Source organism: Oryctolagus cuniculus, chromosome 11 (assembly GCF_051225735.1).
Source record: "Oryctolagus cuniculus isolate XC-2025 breed Fujian yellow rabbit chromosome 11, ASM5122573v1, whole genome shotgun sequence".
Classification (NCBI taxonomy): domain Eukaryota; kingdom Metazoa; phylum Chordata; class Mammalia; order Lagomorpha; family Leporidae; genus Oryctolagus; species Oryctolagus cuniculus.
In genome coordinates this window covers 36,766,314-36,780,970 of record NC_142877.1, presented here as the reverse complement: position 1 = coordinate 36,780,970, position 14,657 = coordinate 36,766,314, and the positions used below count along the sequence as shown (strand labels likewise).

The 14,657-nt window shown below is 43.0% G+C and overlaps 1 protein-coding gene and 1 long non-coding RNA gene across 4 annotated transcripts in view; both read right to left on the bottom strand.

Annotated features, from left to right (window-relative positions):
* Positions 1-12,728, bottom strand: part of BTBD3 (BTB domain containing 3) — a 35,879-nt gene extending 23,151 nt beyond the window's left edge. The window contains exon 1 of one of the 3 annotated variants that reach the window (XM_008256376.5): positions 12,575-12,728. The gene's annotated coding sequence lies outside the window, so the exon portion shown is untranslated. Of the gene's footprint in view, positions 1-12,214; positions 12,400-12,533 lie in introns of those variants that run through there. The other 2 variants (XM_008256375.4, XM_089307329.1) reach the window with 2 other exon arrangements.
* The window catches only part of LOC149123412 (uncharacterized), a 734,608-nt gene that overhangs the window by 85,582 nt on the left and 634,369 nt on the right, over positions 1-14,657 (bottom strand). The gene's annotated exons all lie outside the window — the stretch shown is intronic.

The following is a 14,657-nucleotide window of genomic DNA, read 5'->3' as shown; positions in this document are numbered from 1 at the left end:
ATGAGCCTGACAGCTTCCCAAAAGACTATACTGATGAGAGCAGTGATATTAAACAAACGTGAATTTTTGATAGCAAACAAAGAAATGTGTCAGCCTTTGAAAGATCTGTATAATTCAGTGACTCCATGTTTTCTAATAATGCAATTATGGTGCAAAATCATACATGTTACTGATAAAAGATCTATCCAAACACAAGTTAGACCAACAGATTATACTATAACAGAGGCACAAAAAGTTCACTGATATGACTTTAGATTCCATGTGACAATCAGCTTGTAAGAAACTAACAGGATCCAATTTTGGTATCAAACATCCGCAAGTATCTTTTTTTTAATTTTTTTAAAATTTATTTATTTATTTTGACAGGCAGAGTAGACAGTGAGAGAGACAGACAGAAAGAAAGGTCTTCCTTTTTTTTCCGTTGGTTCACCCTCCAATGGCCTCTGTGGCCGGCATGCTGCTGCTGGCGCACCGTGCTAATCCAAAGCCAGGAGCCAGGTGCTTCCTCCTGGTCTCCCATGCGGGTGCAGGGCCCAAGCACTTGGGCCATCCTCCACTGCACTCCTGGGCCACAGCAGAGAGCTGGACTGGAAGAGGGGCAACCAGGACAGAATCCGGTGCCCCGACTGGGACTAGAACTTGGTGTGCCGGCACCGCAGGCGGAGGATTAGCCTATTGAGCCACGGTGCCGACCCCACAAGTATCTTAAAAGGTTATTAAACTATTCCTTTTTTTCCAGCTTCTATCCTGTGTAAACTCAAATTTTCTTCGGATGCTTCAATGCAAAATTTTGAATATTTCCATTTCTACTCCAGTAAATACCAATAGATGAGACTGCATAACGAAAGTGTTTCTGGGCTTTTCAAAACTTTAAGAGGGGCAGGAGTTTTTCATAGCACTTAGGATGCTGCTTCATATAGGGAAGCCCAAATCCCACATCAGAGTGCCTAAATTCAAAACCTCTCTCTGCTCCTGATTCCAGCTTCCTGCTAATACACGCCCTAGGAGGCAGCAGATGTTGACTCAAACAGTTGGGTCCCCTACATTCATGCGGGAGACCCATACTTCCTGGCTCCTTACTTTGGCACAGCCCAGTCCTGACTATTGAGAGCATTTGGGAAGTGCACCAGCAAATGAAGATACCTGTCTGTCCATCTCTGTCTCCCTTTCAAATAAATAATACACTTTTTTTTAAGTGAGCTTAAAAAAAAGACAAAAGGCCAGCGCCGTGGCTCAATAGGCTAATCCTCCACCTTGTGGTGCCGGCACACCGGGTTCTAGTCCCGGTCCGGGCACGGGATTCTGTCCTGGTTGCCCCTCTTCCAGGCCAGCTCTCTGCTATGGCCAGGGAGTGCAGTGGAGGATGGCCCATGTGCTTGGGCCCTGCACCCCATGGGAGACCAGGAGAAGCACCTGGCTCCTGGCTTCGGATCAGCACGGTGCGCTGGCCGCAGCGCGCCGGCCGCAGCGGCCTTTGGAGGGTGAACCAACAGCAAAGGAAGACCTTTCTCTCTGTCTCTCTCTCTCACTGTCCACTCTGCCAGTCAAAAAATAAAAAATAAAAATAAAAAAAAGAGTAAAAAAAAAAAGACAAAAAAGAATAAAGAATATAAGAACAGTTGATGTTCAGCTTCATAAAGAGTTTGAATCTTATGTTAAGCATTAGAATCAGCCTTTAGAGGTTATTTACAACAATTCTTAAACTATACATGATCTGAGCCATACCTGTTTTTTTCTCTCAAAAAAGTCAATTCTCAGAGTATAATTCTCAACTTTTGCTACAAAATATTAATACGCACATTGTAGAAAGCATGGAGAACAAGAGAAACATGACAATTTGCCACAAAAATGAATAGCGGTCAAGGAGATAATAGTCTGTTCTATGACTCTGTTTGGCATCTTGGCATTGCCTCAACCTCAGAAAATTTACAGAATGTAAGGTGCAAGGTCATAGTAATTGACATCTTTGAAGGCTTTAAGAAAAATTAAAATGAGCTTTCAGTTCGCAACTGTCCCTAGAAACTTCACATAAGCCAACAAGAAACAACTATCTCTGAAAATTCATTTTCTCCTGTGTCACATTTCCTTAGAATCAGAAGTAGCAACCCTCTGTCTCCCCAAAGTATGGCTGCCAATGTTTAAAGGAATTTATTGTTCACATTTTTCCTTTTATTTAAAGGCATAAATTGTGCAGAAACTGCCTTCCCCCCACAGTGCCATTATAATATCTACTTAAATACTGTATCTATATGGTAATAAACAATACCAAAACTTTCCTATTTGCTAAGCAGAAGAAAATGGTTTGTAGGAAATAAATTTGGGTTAAGATTTTTACAGAAGTCTAAAGGAAATATTTAATCCACCAGCAATAACTTTTTAATTGAAAATAGTCAACTACAAGAGAGCTGGTGGCCAAACAGTTCCTTGGCTTCTTTCTTAAAAAGATTTTAGAAGCTAAGCATTTTAGTAGGATTTCGATCCTCATACCTCACACTCAATAACTGTGCTTCATACAAAGACTGTAAGATCAAAATATGAGTTGTCCCAATCTTGACCATCTCCTTTTCCTATAAGCCAACCCAAACACCATTATATATTGACATCCCTAACCCCACCTATCCTGTCAAATACAATACTGCCTAGTAATGATTTTGAGTATATGCGAGAAGTTTTGGGCTAGCCAAGAGTTCAAGATCAACTCTGGCATTTTTGAGACTTCACTAATAAAGTAATTCGAAATTTCAAGTAAGCATAGGCTTATCCCACCTATGGGTCCTACAGAAATACTTATTGAATGGTATTAACTAGAAAATTCACTGTAGCAAATAAGTTATACAGCAATATGAAGCACATGCTGAAATAACTAACCAGGATGACAGAGTATAGAGTCGGCAAGTCACTGACAGTGACTGCCCAAGATCAGTAACAACTACACATGTGCACTCTCCCTCTGCTACTGGCCACATTTGGAGGGCAGCCAACTCACCAACAGAAGGGCTCTGGCTTCAAGCACTTACATAAACCCATCTCCCAAGACCACAGAAGAGGGTGAGAGTTGAGGGAAGAAAACAACAGAAAGGGAGGGAACATTCTGGGATATAGCTATTCCCACCTCCAAACCCTGCCCCCTCTACAAAGAATGAAGGCAAAGTGCTGTCCAAGAAAAAGCAATGGCTAAAGACAGTTGTCTGAAGCCTGAACCTGCAAACTGTGCAGAAGGTGGTGTTTGTGGGTAGCTTCTCACCATTTTTAACTTGGCATAAAATTATTTTGGAAAGAGTTCCTGGTTGTAACTCCAGTTAAGAATTGTACCAATTTCCAGGCTTTCTAGGAATGTAGATCATTCTCCAATAACACATTAAGTGTAGCTTCACTTTATTACATATGAGTTTTCATTCCATTTTCCAGGAACAACAGTACAAAAATAGGTGATGATCTGTATTAGAAGTCCTTTTCTATTCAGAGAGACCTAAAATATAATAGTATCTGAGTGTCTCGGCATAGGGTGGGTATGTTTGCTGGTGTTGAGTAGGCAAGACCACTACCTCCAAAAAAACTGGATGAGGTGGAGAATTGAGTGGTAATTAACAAAACAAACACAAAAATCTTAAAAAAAAAAAAAAAAAAAAAAAAAAAAAAAAAAAACAGCATTTACAGGGTTCTCTAAACCAAGCATGAAACTACAACAAGGTGTGTTTTTAACTCAGCTATCCATTGACTTAAACTAAGGGAAAGAGATTCATCATCAGAAAGGTAGGTAGATCTTTTCTATTTAGTCTTGGCCTATAGTACTGAATACATAACATTCAATATAAAATAAAGCTGTAGCAATGTTATTTTCAAAAGAATGAGTCTTCACATTTACAAAACCAGATCTAGTCTAGGCTTCAAAGGGAAGGCAAATTCATCAAGAAAATGCACTCAAAACAATGATACTAATGCAACTTAACTTTAAGATGGTAATAGTGGTTAAAATGTTTACACCCTCTAATTGGATATGGATATTGCTCTTGCTCATACACTATTAAAGCAGAGCTACAATGTACATAAGGAATTGGATACAGCTTAAGAATACAAACAGAATTGAAGAAAAACTTCAGTTTTGTGTATAAGTAGCAGCTATTAAGTTCACAAATTTCTAAAAATACATATGTCATGCTTTTGTTTATTGTCTGTCCTTTAGTTCTGTAAGCAATCTCTAAAATGACCTTTCTTTCTTGTGAATGCCTTTATTTATTTGCACTGCAACTTCAACAGTACAAATCATGTAAGTATTTCTTGCTCCATTAAAAAAAGAGAAGGAATGACAATCTGATATTTTTGAAATAATGTTAGATCTAAAGAACACAAAAGACAAAAGCATTGTAAGTAAAATTTCAAAATATGTGATATAATGACTGCTGCAGGGGTGACTGCAATGTCTAGGAAAATGAAGGTAGAGGATTGCGATTCTTCAATTTCATGGATTTAGTATCATGTTCAGTTAAACATTTTTCTATGGTTCTGAAGGGTTTCAAAATCACCTTATAGGAGAATACATTTCAGCTAGAACCTCGGAGAAAAAACGCTTAAAAGGTACAGGAAAGAGTCAAGATAGAATCAGAAAGAGGAAAGGAAATGTTTTCCCTTTAAGAGACAAATACTTGTAGACTGCTTAAAGAATAAGCCATAGTAACAGTTCATTACTGGTATTTACCAGGGAACTCAGAAATGTTCTGAAAAGCCCACAGGCAATACCACTGTCTATCCTTGGTTAAGAACTGAAATCCAAAAAGAGCAAACTCTGGGCTGGCGCCATGGCATAGTGGGCGAAGCCTCTGACTGCAACACTGGCATCCCATGTGGGAGTCCCAGCTGCTCCTCTTTCAATCCAGCTCTCTGCTATGGCCTGGGAAAGCAGTAGAAGATGGCCCAAGTGCTTGGGCCCCTGCACCTGCGTGGGAGACCGAGAAAAAGCACCTGGCTTCGAATAGGCCCTGCTCCAGGGAGTGAACCAGCAGATAGAAGCGCTCTCGCTCTCGCTCTCGCGCGCGCTCTCTCTCTCTCTCACACTCAATCGCTCTCTCCCTCCCTCCCTCCTTCCTCTCTTTAGCTCTGCCTTTCAAATAAATAAAATCTTAAAAAAAAAAAAAAAGAAGCTTAAAAAAAAAAACAAAAAAAACAAACTCCAGACTACAATTCACATTATTAAGATGTTAGCAGGGTAGGTAAGGATGATTTTTTGACAGCTGAGTGTTTCTACACAGTAGCACAGTTCAGTATTTTACAGACAGTGGTGCCCTACTTAATTTCCATCACCACTCAGTATCAGTATCCCCCTTGTAAGTCAGACATATTCTGAAACTCCTCCCTTGCTGGTGGGATGCTAAATCAGTGTTGAATTCACAAATGCCGAAGAACGGGTTTAAGAAAAATTCACTGAAAAACAAATGGGAGAAGGCAGACTATATTCATTCATTCAAAAATACTGAGAGCCTTCTATATCTTAGCCACTTGGGACATATTAATGAACATAAAACACTTATCAACATGGAACTTACAGTCTAGTAGGGATAGTGGAGACACGCAAGTCATGAAAATATAAAATTAGGGGCCAGCTCACTTGGCTAATCCTCCGCCTGCGGTGCCAGCATCCCATATGAGCACCAGGTTCTAGTCCCGGTTGCTCCTCTTCCAGTCCAGCTCTCTGCTGTGGCCCGGGAAGGCAGTGGAGGATGGCCCAAGTGCTTGGGCCCCTGCACCCACATGGGAAACCAGGAGGAAGCACCTGGCTCCTGGCTCCGGATCGTCGTAGCTCCGGCCATAGCGGTCATTTGGGGGGTGAACCAATGCAAGGAAGACCTTCCTCTCTGTCTCTCTAACTCTGTCAAATAAAAAAATTATAAAAAAATAAAATTAATATATAGCAATTTAGAAGGTACTAGATGATATGGAGCCTTGCTAAAAAATAACTAAACAGCAGATGGTTAATAGGCATTTGGTGTGGAGAAACAGTAGTGCACTGCAAGGAGGACGCAGGGTGCAGTTGCAATTATAAATAAGGCAGACCTCACCGACAAAGTGATAATGTAGTGAATATCTGAAGGAAGTGAGGGAGTTAGCCATGGATATCTGTGTGGTGGGGGTAGGTGAATCATTATAAGGAAGCTGGTCTTTATTCTGAGCAACATGGGTAGCCATTGAAGACTTTTAGTATAATCTGACATATCTGTGAAAAATCACTCTTGCTGCCATTATGATAACAAGTTAAAAAGAAGACAAGGAAGGGAAAAGGAAACCAACTGTTTGTTAGGTCATTGTAATAATCCATGGAAGAAATACTGGCGATCTGGACAGACTTTAGTAGTAGAGGTGGAAAAAGTGTCTGGGTGTATTCTGAAGGCAGAATTCTGGATACATTTTGAGGACAGAGCAGCAGGATCTGCTGACAACCTGGATGTGGAGTAGGAGAGAAAGGAAGAAGAATAACTCCATGTTTTTTGACATAAACAATCTGGAAAACGGGGCAGGAAGTTTGCAGAGGAAGACCTGAAACTCAGTTTTGTTCCTGTTAATATTGAATTGTCTTTTATACATTTAAGTGACAAAACCAAAAAATTAATTGGAGCTGTTTGGAAATACATATTTGGGAGTCTTAGGTAACTACATCATATTTTATTAGCCTTGGGACTATCTGTGACAAGAGACTAGTAGGAATTAAGATTTGTTGCACTCCAAATAAACAAGTTGGTAAGAAATCTAGGACTAGTTAAACAACTGAAAAAAAGAGACCAGTGGGCCAGTGATATAAAAGGAAAGGCAGTAGAGTATGGTATCCTCAAAAAGTGATTGCCAACTTGAAATATTGTGAAAAAAATCCTAGTGACTCTCACCATACTCCAGAAGACATAATTAGGCATTGAATAGTATTATCTTCTGATGAATTCAATTTGTTTTTCTAAACAATTATCCATGAGTAAGACTTTGATTTAATTTGATGTTTGGGACTCAAATCAGACCTGTTAAGAAGTAACAAGCTAACCTGCAGATGTTAAGTTATTTGCTAATACTCGATTCCCTTCCCTTATCAAAAAAAAAAAAAAAAACAAAAAAAAAAACAAACAAACAAACAAAAAAAACAGCTCTAGGTAAATTGGAAATAAAAGGACATATTTCCTTTGACCTGATGAGGAATTATAATAAGCCAAAAACCAATATTGATTGTACTACTACTCTTATTAAAATAAACATGATTTTGCACATTATTGCCATTATTATTTGATAATGTTCAGAAGCATTTTATAACATTCCAGAATGCTAAGTCTAGTATAACAACCTGCCATAAAACCAAATAAAAAGTATAATTATGTGAAAGAGGTATCTTCAACTGATTATATACTTAGGAACCCAAAAGAATAAACAGCAAAACTCTTAGAATTATAGGCAGCTGTAAAATAAACAGAAAAAATATCAACAACCACCTTACACCAGCCATAGCCAATTTGAAGAATCTATCACAAAAGCAACAAAGACATAAATACCTAAGGACCCTAACAAGAAATGAGGAAATGAAGAAAACAAAACTGCTGTGAAAGATAAAAGGTCTGAATAATCTTTCATGTCCCTTAATAGAAACACACTCTACAGATGGCAGTCCTAGGCAAAGAGATAAAATGCAACATGATCTGAGATGTTTTAGTTCTAAGGATTCCTCTTTGGAGCTTTCCAGAATAAGATGGCAGATTGAACATGCACATCCAATTACATCCTTTTTCTAAGCTCCACTAAATGATACATCTCTTAGAGACCAAAGGACTTAAAAAGAAATATAGTGGAAACTACAATAAAACCATGAAAGTAGAAAGCAGATGGACAAGTGGAAACTGTCTTAGCTGACCTGAGAGCAAACAGCACACCACCAAGAGGAAAGCCAAGACCAAGCACAGGAAGTTTCTCGGAAGTGACACTACACAAAGAGGATGCTGAGATCCCAGCCAGACGAACACTAGGAAGAGTGCAGGGCTTTCCTGAGTGCAGGACCCTGGAAGATACATGTTCCTGAGTGCAAAAACAATGACCTTACAGATGGAGAAACAACAGTCTCCAGTGCACCACTGGGAGGGAGACTAAGTAAGGCTGGAGACATGGGAGGCCACTTATTTTACAATAAGCCTCTTAACACTTTTAAAATAGCACCCATGTATTAACGTAAACACAATGTTCATTATCTGTGGGTGGTGTTTTGGTTCAGTAGGTTACATTACCGTTTGGGACCCAGGCATCCCACACCATTGTGCCTAGAGTCCCCAGGTACTGGAGCTTCCAACCCAGCTTTCTGCTGAAGTACATCAGAGGCAGCCAATGAGGGCTTGGGTCCCTGCCACCCATGTGGAAGACCAGCATGGAATTTCCAGCTCTGGGCTGTTGGGGGCCTTTATGGAGTGAACCAGTCCATTAATCATAAATCTTCCCAAACCCTCCCCGCATCTCTGTCATACTACTTTCCAAATAAAATAAGAATCTTTAAAGAAAATATTCATAATCTGAAAGGACAGATGAATAGGAACAGGGTTCTGTTAGGGTTCTTCTTGTGTGTGTGTGTGTCTGTGTGTATAAAAAGAATAACGTGACTTGTTCTACCAGATACTTCTGTAAATTCTAAATTTATAATTTAAAAGATTTGGCATTAAAATTAGAGATCAACAAATAAATGAGTAAGGCCTAAAACAAAAACACACTAAAGCCAGTAGAAAGGATGGCTGTTTAACAAATGTTGCTGGTAGAATGAGCTAATTTGAGGGGAGCAGGAGGACAGGAGAACATATAAAATCAATTCATACCCATGTACAATTACAGAATTATATGTAAAAGATCTAACACTTGTTTATTTCTGATTCTTTTTTTAATTTATTGACTTCACCTCTGAGCTTTCCAAGCATGCATGTTTACAAGGAAAAACCATGAAGGACAAGACAGAAACCTGACAATACAAATATGACAATTTCTGTTGCTTGTGAAATATTACACAGTGAATTGAAACACAAATAATGAGACAGGGGGAGGGGAAAGAAAAACTACAAGTGGGCAAAGTACCAGAAGAGAAAATCTCAAAAGGGAAAACAAATTATTAATTTCACTGCTTACAAAAATATGAAATCAAATTACATTTTTAGAGACAACCGGTTAAGACCAAACACTGCGGTACTGACACACTGGGATGAGACCAGAATGTGACATGGAAAAAGCAACTTGGCCAAAAGCCTGAGAGTCATAAAAGAGTTCACCTCTGTCCCAGGAAACTCTTCTGCTATAAAACCTAAGCAAGTAAGTATTGGCTAAGCAAGTTGGAGCTAAGTAGACCTTCAGAGCAGGGCATTTACCTCAGCCCTGCCTGTGTCTGCTATTACTTACTGAGCCTATCTCCCCAGCAAGGCTCTGATCACCTTCCTTCATGTATCTCATTCCACCTCATCAAAACTCTACCCTTATACCAAGGAAGCACAACTAAAAAATTAGGTAACAATGGTCACTCAGGCAACAGCCAAGCTAGGAGTGGCAACCAGACACAGTGTAAAACTATGCAGCTACTAAAAATATAAATACTTCAAACTAGAGAAAGCTAGTTACACTTAGGCATATCCATCATTCAAAGCCCATTTTCATAAGATTTAAGGGCAGAGGACACATCTGTGATGTAACATTAAGTATTTAAAAATTCAGGTGAAGATTACAATGCCAATTTTGTTTACATCTATGCAGACAAAGGGGCTACACTGAAATACACAATCCAATTTTTTTTATTTCTGAATGAAGTGTGTGTGATTTTTGTTATTTCTTTCAGGCATTCCCCAAATACCTACAACAGTAGGTATTTTTAACTTTTAAATGTTTCAAAACCATAGAAACTATGGTTACTTAATTTAGGGGGGGTCATATCAATAATTGCACATTAATACATTTTCAATGGATGTGTTACTGACTAATCAAGTCCAAAGAGATACTAATTTGAGAAGGCATAACAGTAATATTAAATGTATGGTGGGAAGAGGAAAGATCAGGTCAAAAGCCAATACCTCAGCAACACAACATCACTGCTGTAACCACAGCCACCCATCAAATGAGGGGTCACCACCATTATGCCCTTGCCATGGTGAAATGCGGAAAAATTAGCCTCACAGAATCTGCATAACAGCTTAGTTAGCAGTACTTTAACCAGCACATTAAACAAACGATATTAAGAGAAAACCACTCCAATTCCCAACACTTTCAGAATCACTGGATTCCTGGAGGCATTCTGGAACTGACTTGGTAAAGTTCCAAAGGTTTCAAAAAAAATAAATAAATAAAAATAAAAAGCCTAAATCACACAACTTACTTATTTCTGTTCTATTTTATTCAGAAGTTTTTTTTTTTTTTTAAAGATTTATTTTAACAGTTCCTTGCAAGGCAAATTGGAATTTGATTGCTACAGATACTTTGAGCATACCGGAAGAAACTTTTTAAAACTGGTTTTTGGATGTGTGCACTGGGGTAAAGGAGAAATAGTGTAGATTACCTGCACTTTGCCTTTGTTATTCTAAAGCAGTAAGTTTAAAGTTTTGTAAAGGAATTCCAGCAGAGCAATTTCTAGGAAGAAAACTTCAAAGCTAGGGCATTTTTTGCCACCAAAAGTTTTTGGCACGGTTGTAGGAATATATCTTCTCAAGTTTCTTGCATATGTCCTAAGCCTTTAAAAGCATGTGATAGGATTCTTAGGTTTGTGTGTCGCAGAGCAAATTGTGTTTTTGATGTTGTAACTCTGTTAAAAGTTCTCAGCCCAAGCACTGTGGAAGAATTCGGGGAGAACCACACAGCCCTGAGCAGTTAGCAGCGCTAACACTGGATTCTGTGATTATCCTACCGGGAAAACCTGGAAGTGAATACGTCGACCCTAACCTGCGAAGGGACAAGTGAAAAGGCTAACTGGAAATCTTCACAAAAGGAAGAGTCCTCTTTAGAAACCCCGGGTAGGAGGACACGCCCACTTCCCAGGGAGGACCCGTTGCTATGGGAACGCTGCGTAACCCTTTCGAAGCTGGGACCCTGCGTGCGGGGAGATCGCTCCAGAGGCTGGGGTCTGATGAAATGCAGGAAATTGAGGCAGGGTGAGGAGAAGCGACCACCACCAGGCTGTAACGGGGAGAGAGAGGAGGCGCGCTCGGCATCCCCGACAGAAATTCAGAACATCATTGTACACAGTGTTGTGGGTGCTACAGTCACGTTGCCGCTCGCCTAAAGTTTGAACCAAGAAAGTCGCTCCCCTCCCGCCCTGGTGGGAAACAAACCACCCATTGTGAGTTCCCGTCTGGGGAAAAGGTACCGGTTTCAACCCACCCGTCACAAACCGGACGCTGCTTCTCCGTAAAACTAAAGTCCGGACTTTCTCCCACTAAACCAGCGGTTTCCAAACTCTGCAGCGCGTGGCAATCACCTGGTCTGGGAAAAACTGCCCTGTGTTTTAACTGCAACGTGGGCAGGGTGAGTTTTAAAGCTCACCAGCGATCCTCCTGGGCGGCCAAGTTTGCGAACTATTGTGTTACAGGATCGGGCGAGGTGGCGGGCAGTATTTAAAACAGGAAAAAAAAAAAAAGCACAATTAACTCCCTTTGTCTTTTTAAAAAACTATTTACAGAATCAGCCAGCTTTCTCTAAGCACCACCAGGACAATAGGTTGCTTGATAAATAGGAATCTCCAGCACAATTTAACAATACTTTTCTTTGAGATTAAAAAAAAAAAAAAAAGACCAGGCAGTACGAGCCTTTCCTTGCCTAGAGAGCAAAAAACACCCCTCTCACCAAAACACCAAACTTCTACATCAATTTTAAGAGCGAATGGGCCACGAATGCCACTCAGAACTTCAAGGACAAGCTCCAGCACCTGCCAGAAACCGACCCCTGCAGTCGGGCACCACCAGTCGCCAGGGGTCCCCGGGGGACCCGGGCTAGGCAAGCCTGGGGTGTCGGTCCCTGCAGCCCACAGCCCGGGACCCGCCCCCTGCCCAGGCCCTGCCAACGGCGCCTCCATAAAGTTACTTGGGGAAGTTTGCTCCTTTGCCAACCGAGAACCTCGCGAGCGAGGGGCGCGGGGCGCGGCCCCCTCCACCTGCCGGCGCCAAGGCTGCCCTGGCCGCGCCCCCTGTCGGGACCTCTGCCACCACCCCAGGTCGCGCTCCCAGCGGGCGCCAGAAAGGCCCACCTGAGCCCGGACTGGCTCGCCACGTCCCTCCTCAGGTCCCTCAGCGGCGGCCGGCCCTGCCCCTCGGCCCGGGGCGCCCCACCTGGAGCACCCTCCGGAAGCCCGCCCGCGAGGCCAGCCCTCTCAAGGGCAGGTGGGAGGTCCCAGGACCTCCAGCATCTCCCGGCCCGAGGCCGGACAAACGCTCCCGGCCCCCGACTCGACCCCGCAGTGTTCGGCCCCTCCGGCCAGTGGCCGGTCGCGCACCCCTGTCCGGGCGGTCCGGCGCTGCGCACGCGCAGAGACGCCGGCCCGCTCGCCCCGCGGCGCCCTCACTCACCGCCCGCGCTCCTCGTCGCCTGGGGCGCCGCCGCCACTCACCGCCTCGGCGCGGTGCCCGCTCCTCAGGCCCCGGCCCGGGCACTCGGGGATCCAGCGCCCGGCGGGCTCGGCGAGCACCCGCACGCAGGACACGCTCCGCGGGAGCGCGAGCGCGCGTCCGAGCGCCGGAGGGGGCGGGGCGGCGCGGGCAGCGCGCCCAGAGGCGCCCGCGGATGTGGGGCATGCGCAGTGTCTTTTCCTTCCGTGGCTCTGAGTGGGCGGGGATCCTGGACCCGTGGGAGGCTGGAAGGTGGATTCTCGCTTTCTGAGCGAAGGTGGAATCTTGCTTCCCGCGGGATTCTCGCTTCTTGAGCGGCACACTTGCCCTTGCGCCACAAACTGTAGTTCTCTTGTCTGACTCGTCGGACAGAGTGTTGAATAGATTCAGCACCTGTATTGTCAGGGCCACTGTGAGAGATACAGGACACCCTCTAGGAAGAGGGAACCCATTGCATTTGGCATTGGGGCTCCTTCTCAGGAGCCCTGTCTTTGAAAAGAGATTGCATAGACAGATTTCATTCAGTATCTAAACCACCAACCTTAACTACACCTGTCAGCGATTTGGAAAAGGAGAGTAGATGCTTCTGAGGCAGTCAGAAAATAAGTTAACCTTTGGGGGGCGGGGGGGGGGGGGGAGATGAGCACAAAGCCTAGGTACCAAAAAAAAAAAAAATGTAAAAGACTATGTGAGCCCATGTACCTTCTCCAGGACATGGCTGGACGGGTAGTGAAAGCTGACTCAGAAATGCTCTTGAGCACTTAGTTCAAGATTTAAGCTTCCTTCAGTGGGTAATTGACAGGCATTGAGGATGGGAGACAAGAGAGCCAGACGGTGACCTGGTTAAAAGCAGAATTGGTAAATTGAAGAGGAGGCCAGAGACTTGAAATGTTACGGGATACATTCTAGGAAAGAGGTAGTAAAGTCCTCAATTCCAGAGTTGGCATCAGGAATGGAAAGGATGGAAAGGTTTCCAGAGACTGTGAAGGGCAAGATGACTCCCCTGCTTTTGCCACAGCCTCTTGTAAAGAGCTGCTCTTCATGGGGCTGGTGTTGTGCCATAGTGGGAGCCAATGCCTGCAATGCCAGGGTCCCGTACGGGCGCCGGTTCAGGATGCCAGTTTGAGTTCTGGCTGCTCCATTTCTGATCCAGCTCCCTGCTAATGTGCTTGGGTCCCTCACCCACATGGGATACCCTGAGTTTGTGACCATTTGGGGAATGAACCAGTGGATTGAAGATCCCCCCCACACACACATTCTTTTAAATAAATAGAATAAATCTTAACTAAAAGATCTGTTCATCTCGATGGACACCACCTCTTCATATTAGAGCATCATCCTTGGCAAATGGTTAACAGTAGATAAACCAGACCCAGAGGGGACAGTGTTTGGCACAGTGGTGAAGTTGCCACTAGAGATGTCTGCATCACATCTGGGAGGTCCTTGTTGGAGTCCCAGCTTCCTGCTAATGTGCACCCTGGAAGGCAAAAGATGATGGCTCAGGTACTTAGGTCCCTGCACCCATTGGGAGACCCAGGTTAAGTTGCAGGCTCCTGGCATCAGCCTGGCCCAGATCTGGCTGTTGCAGATCTTTGGGTAATGAGTGGATGGGTAATCTCTCTCAGTCTATTTCAGTTTCTGTGTCTGTCTTTCAAATAAAAATGAAAACATTAAAATTTTTAAAAATCTGAAACCATAAAATATACAACTATGGTCACTAACTGATCCCATTATTGTGAATTTTACTCTGAAAGTATATATTTCTACTCCATTGAAAAACCGTTCACTTGAGAGACACTATAGGACTGAAAGATACATGGGCTTTGAAAAGTAAAGACCCCTCTTAGAAAGTCCAGATGCCCCATAACAAGCTGCTGGTATTGTACATGGTACTGAGATACTGGGTCAACCAATAGTCTAGATGTTTCAACAAAAGCATTTTCTTGGATGAGATGAGCATTTAAGTCAACAGACTTCCCATAACGCAGATTACCCTCTGTGCATCTGGGACTCATCCAATCAGTTGAAGGCCTTCATGAGAAAAGACTGACCTCCCCAATCAAGAAGGAATGCCCTCAGCACACA